Source organism: Perca fluviatilis, chromosome 7, assembly GCF_010015445.1.
Source record: "Perca fluviatilis chromosome 7, GENO_Pfluv_1.0, whole genome shotgun sequence".
In the NCBI taxonomy this organism is placed as follows: Eukaryota; Metazoa; Chordata; class Actinopteri; order Perciformes; family Percidae; genus Perca; species Perca fluviatilis.
The window spans coordinates 4,811,691-4,829,511 of record NC_053118.1 but is presented as its reverse complement, the minus strand read 5'-3'; the positions used below and the strand labels follow the sequence as shown (position 1 = coordinate 4,829,511).

Below are 17,821 nucleotides of genomic sequence, written 5' to 3'. Positions count from 1 at the left end.
TACAGCTACACTAAGTTGTTCAGACAGCCCACTTACCCATTTATCAGAGTTTGAATCTGTCGGCACTATGTCCCGAGATCAGCCCTCCCTGTACCTAGCAGCAGGAGCAGCGCCGCGTCAGACAAACTTCTGGTATGTAGGACACAGAAAAATCCATGCAGCTGACACGCAGCTGAGACGCAACAGAAACGCCATGCTCGCGAGACGCGTGCAGTGTGTAACCGGCCTAAAGCCAACCAACAACGAAGTATTATCAAATCATATCAGCAGTCTGAAATAGGTGTAGGCTATATACATTTTTCAATTAGCGATTATTTTCCCATTGCTCAGCTGATGAGACCGTGTTGTTGGCCAATAGCGTTAGCAGCGTCTTGACTACCTGGCCTGCCAGAACTGACACTGACGCTCAATTTATTTAATTTTGTGTAAAGCAGAAGATTTTTTGCTGTGCAAAACTGTTTAATAAAGTATATTATTAAGATTTTTTGGGTATTTATTTGAGCTACATTATGGTTTTTATTAATCGAGCAACAGAAAAATAATCGTTAGATTAATTGTCCAATTAGTCATTAGATTAGTCGACTAATCGATAAAATAATCGCCCGATTAATCGTTTAATAAATAATCGTTTACCCCCAGCCCTACGCTGCAGTTCCGTGTGTATTTGTAGTGTGTGACATCGATCTGGCGTTGGTGAGTAGGAGTCTTGGCAGTGGCGATTTGTGTGGTAGTTTCCTTACAACAACAATACAACAAGCGCCCGCTGGATGTCCTCCAGAGGACAGGTCATGCCTTCGTGTGAAAATTTTTTTTTATTTCCCCCTCAAAAATATGTAATTGAGCACTGTAGTGGTTATGACCATATCAGTGACTATGTAACTACATGGAAACAGGATAAATGATGTCTGTGGCTTGCACAGCAATAGCGTTACTGAAAGCTAGCTGTAGCTCGCGCTTGGAGCATCTGCTTCACCTGCCTGTTGCTGCACCTCTTGTCTGTCTCGTTCTCTCCAACTCTTGTGAGGCTAGTTCTTCGTCTGTATACTCGGGTTTGAATAAATAAGGACGACCATCAAACTCAAAAGCCTCTTCTATGTGTTCAATATCTTCTATATTCTCCATAGTTACGTTACTCCAAGCTTCTTCCCTTGTGAACACCTCCGCTCTTCACTCTTCACACACTACGCTCCGATCTGCACACTGCTATTTACCTTTTTCCTGCTACAACTGAATTCCCAAGGGACTTCAGCACGACACTACAGCTAGCCATCTGTAACACATTTTACTGTACAAGGCACAGACATAATTTGGTCCGTTTCCATGTAGTTACATAGTCACTGATATGGTCATAACCACTACAGTGCTCAATTACCTATTTTTGAGGGGGAAATAAACTAAAATTTTTCGCCGCAAAGGCATGGCCGGTCCTCTGGAGGACATCCACCAGCGGGCGCTCGTTGGATTGTTGTCGGCCGCGGCAGGCGAGGAAGGCGGGGAGGAAGCTGAAGCAAGGAGGCAGGTCAGGCCAGCTAGCCCGGCTAAGGAAACTACCAAACAGATCGCCAAAACTCCTACTCACCAACGCCAGATCTATGTCACACACAATAGATGAGCTACACACGGAACTGCTGCGTGATCATTATTGCAGAAGCCTGGCTGAACACAGACTCGGACGGCAGGTAGTAGCTAGCAGGGCGAGCTAGCGGCAGGATGTCGGAGTTGAAAACGCATCTTGTTGTCACGTAAGAGCCCTGTTCATGTTGCAACGACATTTTAATTGCATTGTGTGTCTGTTAAAGGAACAAAGGCACTCTTTAGTATATGCCCCCAAAACTGCCGTTTTAGCTAAATGGGAGCTATGGGCATTAGCTGCAGCAACTTCAGTTTGCTAGGACCGATTCTGTTCGGGTTTTTTTTTTGCTATCGGCTGTACTCATATTTATAGCGATCAAGATTAACGTAAAAATGGTTCTCCTTTAAACCGTTTTAGTTTTTACACAAGGTGAAACTTATATTTATATAGCGCTTTTCTAGTCTTAACGACTACTCAAAGCGCTTTTACATAGTACAGGAACCATTCACACACATTCATACACTGTGGCCGAGGCTGCCGTACAAGGTGCCACCTGCTTATCATATAAACATTCACACACATTTACACTTCGATAGCACACATTCGGGGTTCAGTGTCTTGCTGTCAGGACATAGGACTGTAGGGCCAGGAATCAAACTACCAACCTTCCGATTGGTACCACCTAAGCCACAGCAGCCCCTTACAGCCGTATTCAATACATTTGTTCCAAAAAATCAGAAAGGAAAACAATCAAAATAAAACTTTGATATTTTCCAATGTATTGAACTGCGTGGAAAGTTTCACCCACAAGGCAGAGTTACTGATTTCCACTCTGTGTATTTGACTCAACACTTTCTCACTGCCCAGAGGCCATCAGTCCCCACCAGGGTCTCGGTCGTGGTGCAACAATAAATGTAGATAAACATGAACACTAAATAAACCATACAAAACTAAAAGCCAGATAACATAAATGCACACCCAAAACATTAACAGAACATTATTAAAACACACTTTAACTAGGACAGAATCCTTTCAGAACATGTTCATTTTTAACTGATCGGGGATCGGCATTTACCCCGATTACCTTACTCCGATCATTTACATCAGCTTGTAGTGATCACTGCCTTTAATCACACATGCCCTGCACCACAGACACACCGCCTGACTGCCTGGATGTTGGCACTTTCAAACCAAGATGGCGCAGCCACTCACCAGTTTCCGTCCACAGAGTGTCTCGTAGCTTGCCAGCCCTTGGCAACAAGTAACAAAGTCCATCTTTCTTAGTCACCCGTTTTTTACAGAAGCGGATTATCCAATTCTCCACACTTCTTCCATGATTCCACCAGAAAACCATGCTTTCAGGCAGTCATTCCCTGGAGCCAACATCACACGAGAAGAAAATTAAAGGTTGACTATTAAGCGCAAGGTTAGTTTTTGTTGTCCAGCGGGGAACTTGAAGCTGTTTATGTTTTGGTTGGGGGTTTGTTGGGATCCTAAAGAGAACTGTTTCAGTGTTGAGAGAAAACACACATTTGCTTGGTAATGTATTAAGCTTAAGACATATTTTAGTTACTTTGTTTACTTAGTTCTTTTTGTATCGGTTCTGGACTGTCGGTAGTTATTCATTATTTAAAAACTCGGATCAAATCGGGGTCAAAAAAGCTGATCGAGACATCCCTAGTTTTAACATCTGTGCCGAGTGATCCGATCACAAGTACGTGTGTTCACACCTGGCAGTAGAATGTGTCTCCAGATGCACCTTGTTAAAGAGCCCCTATTAGGCTGCGTTCACACCGCAAGTCTTAATGCTTAATTCGGATTTTTTGCTCAGATCTGATAATTTGTTTGGCTGTTCACATTACCTTTTAAAATGTGGCCTATATCAGATTCCAGTGTGAACTGTTTGCGGTTTCTAACTGACCCGCATGCGCAAAAGAACAATAACAATGATATCAGACGCAGCAAGCTGTTGCACTAAAGTTAGGGAGGTTATGGAGGAAGTAAGCATTTTCGCTTTTATTTAAAAATGTTTGTGTAATGGCAGCCATAACATTAAAGTGATGGTTCGGAGTAATTTCACCCTAGGGTCCTTTGCACCATGACCTAGAGCCAAACAATCCCCCAGAAGCTTTTTTCAGCTGGGTCTAACATTGGACAAGTTAGCGTGATCAGCTGAATAGCTTAGTGCAGGCGCTAATGGATCCGCATTTGTATCTCGTAAATGACCCCACTAATAATGCCCGAAATGATACCAAACTTCTACACTAGTACAAATAGGTTATGCAATCATAAAATGGAAAGTTTGTAAGTAGACCAGAAGTTTATGTAAATAACACTTGCCTGTTGGCTTCTGCTCTCTGCTGCTGCTTCTGCTGCTAAGAGTGCTTAGGGACGTCTACAAATTACAACACCGAAAAGAGATACAACAAAAATATTTATTAATTTAATGATTAAATAAGGTAATGTCTCAAAACTTACTTCAATTATATCTTGTCTCCTGCTAGTTATACTACAGCACTTACTTAAAAAAAAATAAGTAGCAGGAGACAAGATATAATTGAAGTAAGTTTTGAGACATTACCTTATTTAATCATTAAATTAATAAATATTTTTGTTGTATGTCTTTTCGGTGTTGTAATTTGTAGACGTCCCGAAGCACTCGTTGTATTGCCAGTAGCAGAAGCAGCAGAGCAGAAGCCAACAGTCAAGTGTTATTTACATAAACTTATGGTGTACTTACAAACTTTCCAATCCATCATTTTATGAGTGCATAACCTATTTGTCCTAGTGTAGAAGTTTGGTATCATTTTGGGCATTTGGTTCGTTTATGAGATACAAACGTGGATCCATTAGCGCCTGCATTAAACTATTGAGCTGATAACGCTAACTCTCCCAATGTTTGACCCAGGTGAAAAAAGCTTCTGGGGGGTTGTTTGGCTCGAGGTCATGGTGCAAAGGACCCTAGGGTGAAATTACTCCGAACCATCACTTTAATGAGCAGGTGCTGAGGAGGAGCCAAATTGGCTATTTCGCTCCTCTGGAGTTTCAGGCTCCTCTTTGCCTGCTTTGTAGCTATGCATCAGCTCCAACGGTTGACAGCTGGGTTTATCGCCCAAAACGCAGCTAAGCTCGTTATAAAATGGGCAGGTGATGCGACCACGACCCCTTCGGTTATTGGAATCATTTACTTCTTTAAATTTAGCTATAAAGCTCTTCACCTTCCTTTGACACTGCAGCCACGTTCTCCTGTGTCCCTGTTCTTCCATTTCATTTGCTATTTTTTCAAAAACGAAAAAAGCGGTTGAAGTTGTGGAATTGCCGTTTGTGACACGTATGTTCTCCCAGGCAATTCATACTGGCTGTCAAGTGTTTGCAGCATTCCTCGAGTATTTGTGCAATAGACTACAGACTCTGTACTACATTTAACAATTATTTATTAAACACTAAATATTAAATTTAAATAATAATATATAATTACTAAATTATATCTATGTGGCTGTCACATGGCGAGTAAATGTTTGTACCAAAATAGTTCTGTTTTTCATTCTTCATTTTGGCGAAGGTGAAGCTACTTTATTCTGCTCCTCTGCTATCTGCAGGTCGGAGCTTCGCGGGGGCTGGCCAACACACGCACACACACAGACACTAGCCACCACATCACTTCTGTTTACTGATAGCTATCGTTTACCTCAGGCTAATTAATTAGCTAGTAAGTAAGTGGTGATTTTTGGCAGCCAGCCTTCCAAAAGAAAGCACATTGAAATTAAATAACCGATCATTACGACAAGCAGGAAACGGAGTCTCAGTTCACCGTCCGGGAGGCACACTTTCCGGTTAATGTTCTGTGCATTGTCCGACACATGCAGCCACAGGCAGCAGGCGCGTCTTGCTTGCTGATTTGAAAAAATCAGATCTGGGCAAGATTTGAGTGTTCACACTACTTCTGAAGAAGTCTGACCTGGTCACTTGACCCCAAAAATATCAGATTTGGGCCACTTTTGCCTGCAATCTGAACGTAGCCTCCTTTTCAGCATCACATTGTACTCTTGGGGTCTACTAGAATAGGTTTACATGCTTTGATGTTGAAAACAATCATCATGTGTCTCATACTGCCCCTCTTCCAAATCATTACATGTTGTTTAGCCAAACTTTGTTCAAACCCACAGAACTTTATTTAAAATTCTGCTGGAGATCAGAAAGTTTACATAGAAAGACAAAGGGCCGCAGGTCGGAACCCGAACCCTGGGCCGCTGCGGTAAGGAGTGAGCCTTGGTACATGGGGCGGACACTCTACCATGTGAGCTACCAGGGTGCCCCTAGAATGTTTCCATTTGATGGAATGGTGCAGCTATAAAAACATGCAATCTTGGGGTTAAATATTTCAATGTGGAGCTGCAATTATTAGTTGATTAATCAGTCAATCGATAGAAAATTGCCAAACATTTTTAAAATCAATTTACCATTTAAGTAATTGTTTAAGGATAAAATTGCAAAAGATTCACTGGTATGATGTTCTCCGATGTGAATATTTACAGGTTATTTTGTGTGTCTTATAGTAAATTACTTGGGTTTGGGTCCAACTGTTGGTCAGACATTTGAAATCTCTAGGAACTATTCATTATTTGCTGACATCTTATAATCTATGATTAAAACAATCTGTCCTATTTCACTCATTGTTGACTTCATATAGCTTCAATAAAGATCTGGAACAAGCAGATAATTAAAATACAGTTCATGTTCTGTCAGACAGTAGAAAATAACCTTTAAACTTAAGATAAAATATAAGGGTATTATTGGATTTTAAGAGGCTAAAACACCCAAAGGCAATGGCTAATTAAGATAAATATTTCAGCATCCTGAAAATATTTATGTAATTGGGAAAACTATAATACTCTCTCCAGATGACTTTACAATATGGATAGTGTTGCAGTGTGCTCTCTACCAGAAAATATGTTAAAGTTACCTTACACCTCCATGGTGTAATAGGGTCTTGGGACTCCTCTGACTTACATAAAACAAAGAGCTCATTCTTAACCGCTACAGGTTTAGCATCACTGTTCACTGCCACAACCCCTCAGCTCAGGAGAGGTGGCAGACTAAATAAGGCTCCACTGAGAGACACTAACCAAGTGTAGAAATTCCCTGTGAAATTAATTACAAAAGCAGTGATCACAAAATAAATCTGTCTGGGAGAAAAAGAAAGATTTCTTTTTAAATGCTGTTGTTTGGTTGTCTTAGACACTCCCCTCCCCAAGGTGTCAGAATTTCTATTAAGACTCACAGTTTGAAGTCTCTTTTTTTCCAGGGCTCATTACTGAAATTCATTAATAATAAAACTGAATAAAAAAGCCAAACCAATTCCAAATGAACAACACCTCGACAAACAAACCAAACAAAAAAGGTGGCAAAAAACTAGCCCCAAAAAAAACAAAGAGCTTAGTGAGAAATTGGATTGGCTGTCTGGCGGGAGACTGCAGGGTAAATATTGTCTGAGCCCGAGAGTGCCTGTGTGTGTGTGTGTGTGTGTGTGTGTGTGTGTGTGTGTGTGTGTGTGTGTGTGTGTGTGTGTGTGTGTGTGTGTGTGTGTGCGCGCGCGCATGTGTCTGAGGGAGAGTCAACAAGTAGCCGTGTGCGTGTTTGGCCTGAGGTAGTTGACAGATGACCCTGCTGCCACCTACACACTAACACCACTCATACACAGGATTACAGATCAGGCCGTTCACAGCCGTCTGTCTGGCTGGCTGGCCTCTGCTGCAGGCTAACTGTTACAGGCTAACTGTTACATACACAGAGACACAGACAGCTACTCAAGTCTCTGACACACAGACTCAGACCTTTCCCAGATGGCAAGTCCATGTACTGTATAGTGCTACTATATACTGCTATGTGTGCATCAAAAGAACCAGGAGGATAATAATAATAATTCTATTATGATACGATATTCTAAGATCATTATTTCATATTTCAGTGTCTTCCAGCTAGGCCTGTCACGATAACAAATTCTGCTGGACGATAAATTGTCCCAGAAATTATTGCGATAAAAGATAATATTGTTGTTCGGAGACCATTTTCATCTAATATAATGATAATGGCATAATAATGCAGGTACACCTTTTCAAAGATCAATACACTTTTATTTCTAGAGAATATTTAACACTGGAACTGGAAGACATTTTAAATATCCACAATATGTCTTTGATCTCCTTTAGTATGTCGTCTTTCACGCTGTTGTACAGTTGTGGAATTGCCATTTGTTCATTTAACAATTATTTATTAAACCATAAATATTAAATTTAATAAGATTAATAATAATATATAATTAATAAATTATATCTATCTATTTCTATGTGGCTATTTGCCACATGGCGAGTAAATGTTTGTAACAAAATAGTTTTTCACTCTTCATTTTGGCGAAGGTGCAGCTACTTTCTTCTGCTCCTCTGCTGTCTACATGTCGGAGCTTCGTGGCGGGGCCCCCCCCCCCCCCCCCCCCACACACACACGCACACACACACACACACACACACACACACACACACACACACACACACACACACACACACACAAACACACACTGGCGCAACTCTGACACACTTTCCGCACTCCGTGTCCACGGACAGCTGTAGGCTTGTACCGGTGATGATGTTCTGTGCATTGTCGGACACATGCAGCCACTTTCCTGAAACTGCTTGCGAGACTGACAAGTCCACAGCGGCGTGTATGTCCGAGCCTGTCTCCACCTGCAGGTTGTCAACTGTGTGCTTTGGAATGAAAGGGAGAAAACAGGATGCAGAGTAACACGGCGGATATCACTCATATACTATTTTCTTTTTTTTTGACGGCGCCTAAACTGCAAAGGAAACCCTGCTCCAACTCTCAAGTAGCGTTTTCTGTCTCTCTCTCTCTCCGCCAGGAGTCCCTCCTCCCAATACAAAGACCATGCGACTGACAAGAGGGTTCACGACTCGTTACGCTAAGGAACCAAGATTGGTCCTCCAGTCTCTTTGGTAGAGAGAGAGATAGACGAGAAAAACAAACAAGCATGCAAATGGAAATTATCGCGGCTGGAAAAATTATCGAGCTAATTTTCTTTTTATCGTGCGATTAATTGATTTGACTATCACAACAGGCCTACTTCCAGTCCTTTCTTTTGAGCGACACATTTAAAAGTTTTTCCTTCATAGGAATGGCTGGGTCTGACTTGAAATTTGTTGATACTAGTCCTAGTTTTGGTACCAATAAAGAAAATGTTTGGATGCCTTACAATGAGAAATATAAATGTCTTGATACAGAACCATTTTTCATCAAAAATGCCAATGTTCTTAGATGTTAAATGTCTAACCTGGTTTCTGAAGGTTTCACAAAGTCAAATTTAAGACTTTCTAAGACCTTTTTAAGACCATCATGAATAAAATTTAAGACCTATATCACAACATTAAAAACGCAAATGTCATAGTCGGGAAACATCATCTAAAACAATTCAGCTCATTCGCATTATAGGACTGGTTAAACTACATTCTCCGTTATATATATACACTGAATAACGCATTCAATAAACAGAAACATAACTCTCACAGCGCACATGAACAGATGCATTGCGCATCTGTTCATAAGCTCACATATAAAATAGCACCCTCGTGAATTAGCCACTGTTGCTAACGTATATTCATAAATCCTGCATAACATCGTCCCGTACCTACAGGACATCAGACTTACTTATTGTTGCACAGCAGTGTCCATAAACTTAGTCCAATGAGGGAAGAAAGGAAAGTGTGATAGTGTTCCACGTTAACGCCTTTTCTCTCTCAACTACCGCATGCTTAATTGCGTTAATAGTCCAGGGCTACTACTGACAGGGAGAGAGAGAGACTGTATTACTAACAGCCAATCCAGTCTGCTCAAAGTGATGGTCTTTTTCACAAATAGGTTGCACGTAAGGGGAAAGAAAGTATCTTCCACTTAAGGGGCTCTATCTTGCACGTGTGCAGCACAGTGCAAAGCCGACGCAAATGTAAATTTCCCGTCCAGCGCCAGCGACTAGGATTAGAGTGTGTTTGACAGGGTGGGTGGCGTGGCATCACGATGGTGGCTCTGATGGCTGGCCAAAATCACGATGATATCGTCCATCGGCACAACCCTACCCTGTGGAGGACCCAAAGTAGGGTTTGGTTTAATTTTTTTCCGATACCAGTCCTAAAACAATACTTTTAATTACTTATAACAAACTTATTTTACCAGTCAATTGCAGTTACACAACAAAAAAAGAACCACTAGATGACAAAAGGGTATTTTACAAAAACATGGAATGCACCACCAGCTTCCCAACTGTAATTGAACGTACCATTAAGTCCCGTCTGTGTTGTTTCTCCGACAACTCTGAAAGCACCACCAGTCTATGGTGCAGCTACTCTGTGTCTTAACTGCAGACTGTGGGACGTCCCAGTGTGAAATACTGCCACACTTTACATCGTTTAGCTTTCAGCATTTAACCATATTCAAGCAGCTACTGGCTAACGGTAGGCTAACATTATCTGCTGCACCGATGCTTCTGTTGCCTCTGCTGTGCATTTTAGAGCACCAGAGAGCAGCGCAGGCATTTAAGTGGCACCATCAAAATGAGGCACCTAAATCCACGTTCCTATTCGGCCTGGTAGATACATATTGGCACCTAGTTTCAGTACCTCCGCTCTGTTTGCTCTGATCCAAAATAGACACGGAGGTCGCTTACAGGACCTGCGGTCTTGCCTAGGGAGTGTGGAGGTAGTGCTGGGGCCGGAGCCGCCAGATACTCGGCAGAACTGGTTGATGGCTTTCGTTAGCAGTAGACCATTCACAGCAGTTAGATGTTTCTCACTTTCTGCATGAGACTCCAGCGCCCGTACACCAAACATTCCTAGTTTAATTGCTTTTGCACTTGCATATCAGAAAATATGGGACATAGAAATAAGCGCTGAAAATGTATAGAAGAAAAATTTAACAATTTAAAACAAAACTGTGAAAAAAAGGCGTCGGAAACTAGGTTTTTCAAGGTTGACGGGAAGACAACACAAGGGTTAAGTTGCATGTTGTCTCATTTGTAGTCGTTATAAAGAGAATTATATTTGCACTAGCGAAAGAAAGAACTACAACACCACAGAATAAAAAATAAAACATTCTAAAGCGCTGCGAGAGCATTTAAACGAGCATTAGAGGTAGCATTACATGGAGGTAGGAAAAAGAAGACCCTTTTAAATCTATTTAAGACCTAGACAAAATACTTTAAGACTTTTTATGGCCTTAAATTTTGATTTTGAAATATCAGACTTTTTAAGACCCGCAGAAACCCTGTCTAAACACAAGCAACCATATAATTGCATTAATCTCTAAATCCACTTTTTTAATCTTTGTTTTGTCTGCTGTTTTTCAATCACTTTGAATTGTATTTTGTTGTTTGAAATGAGCTATATAAAGAATTTGATTGATTGATTGATTGATTGAAGAACTTTGCCAAAAATAAGAGTAATAAATTGGCAATGGTTTGATTTAAATCAACTAACTGATCAAAGAATAAGTAAACAGGACTATAAATCTAACCAGACTTTAAATGTCAGCTTTCTGTATTTGACAGTTGTTTGTACTTAGTGCTATAGACACATTTCGGTTATACCAAAAATGTATTGAGTTTTGATACCCTATTCATTTTTTTACAGGCAAAAAATTCAAAAATTAAGAAGGTACTTGTCACACAACAAAAAGTGCAAATTTTTTTATTCAATTACTTGCGGATGACTACTACCTGACTTAATTATATTACTTCTTGCAAGCAAAAAAAAAGACATTTTGAAGTTACTACACTACATTAAAAAAGTTAATTGTAATTTCTAGTTTCTAATCCTTGTTTTTCAGGTTATTTTCCTGATTGCTGGTGCAGTTTCACTTTGTTAAAGAATCTTCTGGAATCCATAATCGAAAACAAACCACTGCACAGTAATCAAGATAACGTCTCCATTAAAAAAAGAAAGTGGTTGCATTAGGGACAAGTGAAATGACCTCACACAGTCATGGCATTTCCCCACTTTTTTAAGAAAGATAGTAATGATAGGAGTCAATAAGGGATTAAACGATGGTGCATTCACACAGAGGCATTTTCTTTCGCCTGAATTCGGCAGCGCAATTACATACAAAGTCAATGCAATGGCGGGAATATGCAGTGGCGGCTGCAAATTTGTGAAATGCAAAACCAATCCGTGTTTAGATTCTCCTGATGTCCTGACGTTGTTGAATCAGAAATGGAGAAATAAATTATTGTACCTATCTGTGGGCACCCAAAGCTCTAAAGTACCTGATTGGAGGCAGCCACATCTGGCTGTAGATGTTTTGCCTGATGGGTTTAGGATTGTGGTTGACTTAGAGGGATTTTCTGATTTGTTGTTTTATGTTTTTAGTGTATTTTGTGTTTGTGTGTATGTGTGGTTGTGCTGCTGCCTGTCTTGGCCAGGACACTTTTGAAAAGACATTTTTAATCTCAATGAGTCGTTCCTGGTTAAATAAAAGGTAAAATAAAATAAATAAAACAATTTGTACAGAGACTGTACGAAAAAAGGAGCATTCTTGGGGAAAAGTACACAGGGAAGTTGGATTACCTGGTAAGTTGTTTGCCCACTCGTCTTGCAGACAGACCTGATAAAGTATGAATTTACACTTTTTAATAATCGCCATTATGATGTTATTTTGGCATCATTTGTTTATCCATTTATTGCAATTAAAATACAACTAAACTAGGGATGGGCATTCGATTACATTTTCTAAGTTGATCGTCGGGAGAATTAATGATCGATTTTTATATTAAAGCGCCCATATTATGCTCATTTTCAGGTTCATAACTGTATTTTAAAGGGATACTTCACCGATTTAGCATTCAGCTTTGTATCAGTAGAAACCCGATAGTATTTCTGAATGACCATGCTTCCCTCCCTCATGTCCCCCTGAGACGAGAGATCTCTGCATTCGGGGGTCTGGAAAAAATCTTCCGATGACGTAAAATGACGATTTTTGCATCATTGGAAGATTTTTGGGCCAGAGGCAAGGACTACAGCCAGTAGTAGGATCTACTTCCGCATGTTTTCAACACGCCCACAGGGGGTTGGACTGCCGAGTCTGGCCGAGGTATTCCGAATGAAAACGACTGTCAGCCATCTTGACTCTTTGCTAAACAGGCTCTCGGTTTTCAGCAGAAAACATTTACAACAATTATCTGCATTCAAACTATCGGACGTGTGTACCACCGGGATACATCGGTACAGATCGGAGAATATGGAGGAAACGTTATTACAGACGCAATACTCGGCACACTACGTGAGCTTTCGCTCCGGAGACCAGCTGTGTCGCTCAATGCCGCTAGCCGGCTAGGGGACATCCTCATCGGCTAGGTGGAAAGCTAACGCTAGCTGTCCACCTGTCCCAGCCATCCTGCTTGCAAGTGTCTGCTCATTAAACAACAAGCTGGACTACATCCTCCTTCAACGAAACTCCCAACGTGAGTTCAGTGACTGCTGTGTTTTTGTTTTTGTGGAAACGTGCATGAACAACAGTGTACCGGCATCGGGACTATCCAGCTACCAGGCTGCTCTCGCCGGCCCGTGGAAGTGGACTGTGTTAAACGGACTGGTGTAGAAATGAAATCCAACTAGCTACTGCTAACTGCTGGTGGAGCTTGTGACTGTTAAATGCCGACCATTCGACATTCCACGCTAATTCACGGCTGTGTTTATACTCTGTGTTTAGCTACACCAATGCTAGTATGCGTTAGCTGAACTTTACGGATCCTGCTTGCAAGTGTCCGCTCATTTAGACCACAAACTGGACTACATCCAACTTCAACGAAACTCCCAATGTGTGTTCAGAGACTGCTGTGTTTTTGTTGTTGTGGAAACATGCCTGAATAGTGTACCGGACTGTCCAGCTACCAGGCCTGCTAGCCCTCCGAGCTAGAGATGCTCTGTCGCCGGGTAAGGTGGGCTGTGTTAACGCGGAGTGGTGCAGCAATGTGGTGATTTGTATCTTAACAGCTAACTGCTGGTGGAGTTTGTGACTGTTAAATGCCGACCATTCTACATTGCACGCTAATTCACGGCTGTGTTTATACTCGGTGTTTACAGCCCACCAAGCGCTAATGCTAGTATGCGTTAGCTGAACTTGACGGAGATATAATGTGTGTGCACTAAATGTTTCAAATGTCATTTTTATATATGTTAAATGTGTAACATCACTTGAGTCACGATGAAACGTTGTTTCCTGTATATGGTTGAAATGATAATAAAACACGCTTGAGTTGAGTTGAATGCCTCTGTCTGTCTGTCAAGCGGTAGGCGTGGCTTGGGAGTGGACTCAAAGCAGCGAAGCAGGTGCATTCTGGGATTTGGTGTTTTTCATCCATATAAGACAAAAACACATTTTCTGGCTTTTCTCGGCCTAGAAGGCACCAATTTCAGTTTTTTTTTCACATTTCTACTACATAAGTGACACAATTTAAAGATATATTCAGCTTTCCAGCGGTGAAATATTCCTTTAAGGTTGTACCAGAATAGGTTTACATGGTTTAATTTTCAAAAAACACCATATTTTTGTTGTACTGCACAGCTCTCTCTCACTGCTGCAGATCCTCTTTTCACCTGGTTTCTGTTTTAGCTACAGAGTGAGACCTCTTTTCATCTTCTTCTTCTGTACTATCTTTGATTGCACTCGCACATGCTCAGTAGTTCAGATGTAGATCATGTCAGCTAGCTAACTCTAGAGACAGTAAAAGAAAGCCTGTTTCTCCAACTTTGGTCAGTTACAAGGCAGGATTAGTTGGGAGACTTCTAAATGAGGGCACACATGTAAGTAGTTCTTTTGTAGATTATGGTGAACTTCTGTGTGTTGTAGCAGTGTTTTGCTATTGAGAACGACATAGCATGCTAGCGTTAGCATTAGCGTTAGCATGCTAATGCTAACGGTTAGCATGCTAAGGAGCTAACGGTTGTGGTTAGCCAGCTCATTTCGGACTGTGACGTCACAGCCCGAGCCGATTTTGAACAGCTCACTAGGAGACTGAAGGCAGGACACATTCAGAAACTGTATCTCACTCAAAACAGCATGGATGGATTTTTTTCAAAGTTTGTATGTGTGTGGAAGCACCAGAGACACAAAAGAACACCCCAAATCCCAGAAAAAGTGATTTTTTCATAATATGGGCACTTTAAAATTCATTATTTATTTAACTTTTTATAAATTAAAAATGCAATGAAAATACAAAAATACAGCGTGTTTTTCCTCAATGAGATCTTAATTACAAGAAGAACAACTTGTGGAAGTTAAACTGGAGGTTATAGATATAGATATAGATTATAGATATATGCACTGTGGTGCGGTGCTCTGAAGCAGCAGAACCTGCAGCTGCGAGCCGGTGTAAACAGAGACCCTGTTTGTTCCAAAATAATAAATAAAAAGAATCATATTAAATAATAACTTAACCAAAAACATAATACTTAGATGTGACAGGTTTTGTCAAAATGTAACTCAAAACTATCCAAGGCACGGACAAAGCCTAATAAAAAATAACCAGTAGGCTAACTCACATACAATTTCTGCACCAGTCTACTGATGTTTGTTGAGAAAGATAAGCAAGTTGACATGATCTGGGGTCAGACGCGACCACTACCTGGTGCCCGTCAGTCCAGCCGCCGAAAACAGCCGTGTTGCCGGGATGCACAGGTACCTCCGCGCTAACTTGGCCAGCCCAGGGAACATTATTCCGTTCTTCGTAGTGAGTTTCTACCAGTCTGGGGATGGTACGTCGTGACGAAATGTGATATGCTGGTTCCAATATCCATCTCAATGAACTTGCAGATCCCTTGGGTAATTTTCTCTGCTCGTTGTGCATCGCAGCTCCTCCATGCTAACGGCGAGTTTATGCTAGGTTGAGACAGAGCAGGATGCACCGCGGTCGCCACCAACATTAACCAGGGTCGAATGCACTTTGTTTAGTGGTAGGCTACATCATTTGAGTCGTGGCCGTGTTGTACTTATACACGGCATCTCAGTGTTTGCAGTGAACTAAGTCATTCAAAAAAATTAATAAATCTAAATGGTCCCCACGCCACACTTCGCCGTGTCCTCTTCATGATAACTTTTGAAATCAAAACGGAAACTCGCAGCCAGGTAACTGAGTATGGAGTCAAATATTGCCCCTGAGTGGTAAAATGTTTAATTGCTGCAACACTGTGAAATTAATTTAATTGCTTCAAGACTCACACTACGCAACGCAACCAGCATTAGTGTAATCGATAACAAATTAACGTGATCGACGAAATTCTTAATAATCAATTATCGATCGGCGAGTAATCATGCCCATCCCTAAACTAAACCTGTACCTCAAGTAGGGCTGGAAGTGGCAGTCATATGTTTATATGTTTACTTCCTGGAGTAGAAGTGAAAATTACCATGCTTTTTGCTCCTCCAGATGATATTATTAATCTAGACAGGACGCCGTTTGATTTTTCAATGTATCTGTGACTTCTACAACAGGTACAAAGCAGCAATAGTGGTTATTTTGGCCATATTGATGACAAAAAGAAACGCTGTTGGTGCCCACAGCTCTCCAGCGGCAGGTGGCGCGAGTAGCACAAGTAACGCAATTAAACTGCAATGATCCCAATATGATCTCGCAATCAAACTCACACGATCAAACTCTGGCAATCAAACTCACACGATCAAATTCTGGCAATCAACTCACACAATCAAAGCAACGTGAATGTTGGCTCAATGTCAACGCGACATTAAGAGTTGAAAATGTTGGCAGATGACCTGCCATGGTGTCACCCTGCATGGACTATACCTTTACGCAGAAATCTAACTTTCTATAAAATTTAATTTGCAATTAGATGAATGATAGTTCTTATCACTGTGGGTTAAAATGTTAACAGAAAAAGAGTATTTTCTGGGACTGCTAACAGTAGGTTTAAGCTAAAGAATGTGCACACATACAGCAAGTCTTTTATGAAGCTGTGCTGTTTAACCTCAGGACTTTATAATACCATACCTGTGATATGAGATAACTGTACTACACAATGAATCCAAGCACAGCAACAACATTCCCAGTGTGTAAGCATGGGGTTCGATTCCTGGCCATGACACACTGTTTGCACTGTGATCCTTCTATGTTCGTAGTCCCTTTCAATTTTCCTCCTCGTCTGACTAAAGAGGAAACCTACTAGTGAGACCGCCTGCTTCGCTTTTAAAAAAAAAAAGGCAGACTGTAGCTCTTTTCTTCAGCCAGAGAAATCATCAAAGCATGAGCTACATTATTCAGCCTTGCCGAGTCTGCATGACAACACAGCCGACAAACAAGAGCTCTTTTCAAACCAGACGACCACTACAGTAGGACACAGCTATTTCAAACCACTTGTGAACAGAGGCTCCCTCCAACTAGTGAGATGTTCAGAAATACATAAAAAATACCAGGCCAGCATTTATTTAGTACCAAACACAGTCAGTCGCATGCATAATCGTTAATATACTATGCTGTTAAATATGCTGCAAGTATCAATCAACACAGTTATTTGACTTTGTTTTGCAGCTCTGCTTTTCTGCTCAGTTTGGAAGTTTTAGGCAGTTATACTGGCTTTTCTAATTACACTCTCTCTGCTGTTATCAGTGTGTCTGTGAATGCACCAGTTCATGCCTTACTATGCGTTTTTCCTGGCTGGCAACACGATGATGCCACAGAAAACGAATGGTAGAACACCAGTCCGTCTGCTGGACAAACACACACACACACACACACACACACACACACACACACACACACACACACACACACACACACACACACACACACACACACACACACACACACACACACACACACACACACACACACACACACACACACTTCTTGGTTACAATGTGGCAGCAGCGCAACCACGCTTAGCTGCCAAATCTACATCTAATATCCTGCGTTCACCTCACTTTGCCCAGGCCTGGCCTCGGCCCTGGTGGAAATTACACATGACTGTAATTCTGTCCATCCGTCTGTAGCTTGTCTGTCTGTCAGTATGTCTGTCTGTCTAGCTTGGGATGTGTCTATCTACATCTCTGTCGGTACTTGTCCAGATATCTGGTTATAAATCTACCTGCATGTCTGCTAGGTGCATCCTCTTGTTATTTCTTCTGTCTGTCTGCAGATCTGTCAGACTGGATATGTACACTGTCTGGCTGTCCTCTGCATTG

At 41.3% G+C, this 17,821-nt stretch overlaps 1 protein-coding gene and 1 long non-coding RNA gene across 3 annotated transcripts in view; one reads left to right on the top strand and one right to left on the bottom strand.

Annotated features, from left to right (window-relative positions):
* Nucleotides 1-17,821, bottom strand: part of LOC120562617 (low-density lipoprotein receptor class A domain-containing protein 4-like) — an 81,670-nt gene that overhangs the window by 62,546 nt on the left and 1,303 nt on the right. The window lies entirely within an intron of this gene.
* The window catches only part of LOC120562618, a 51,736-nt gene continuing 36,753 nt past the window's right edge, over nt 2,839-17,821 (top strand). Inside the window, exon 1 of the long non-coding RNA XR_005639797.1 lies at nt 2,839-2,999. This is a non-coding gene — a long non-coding RNA (uncharacterized LOC120562618). The remainder of the gene's footprint in view (nt 3,000-17,821) is intronic.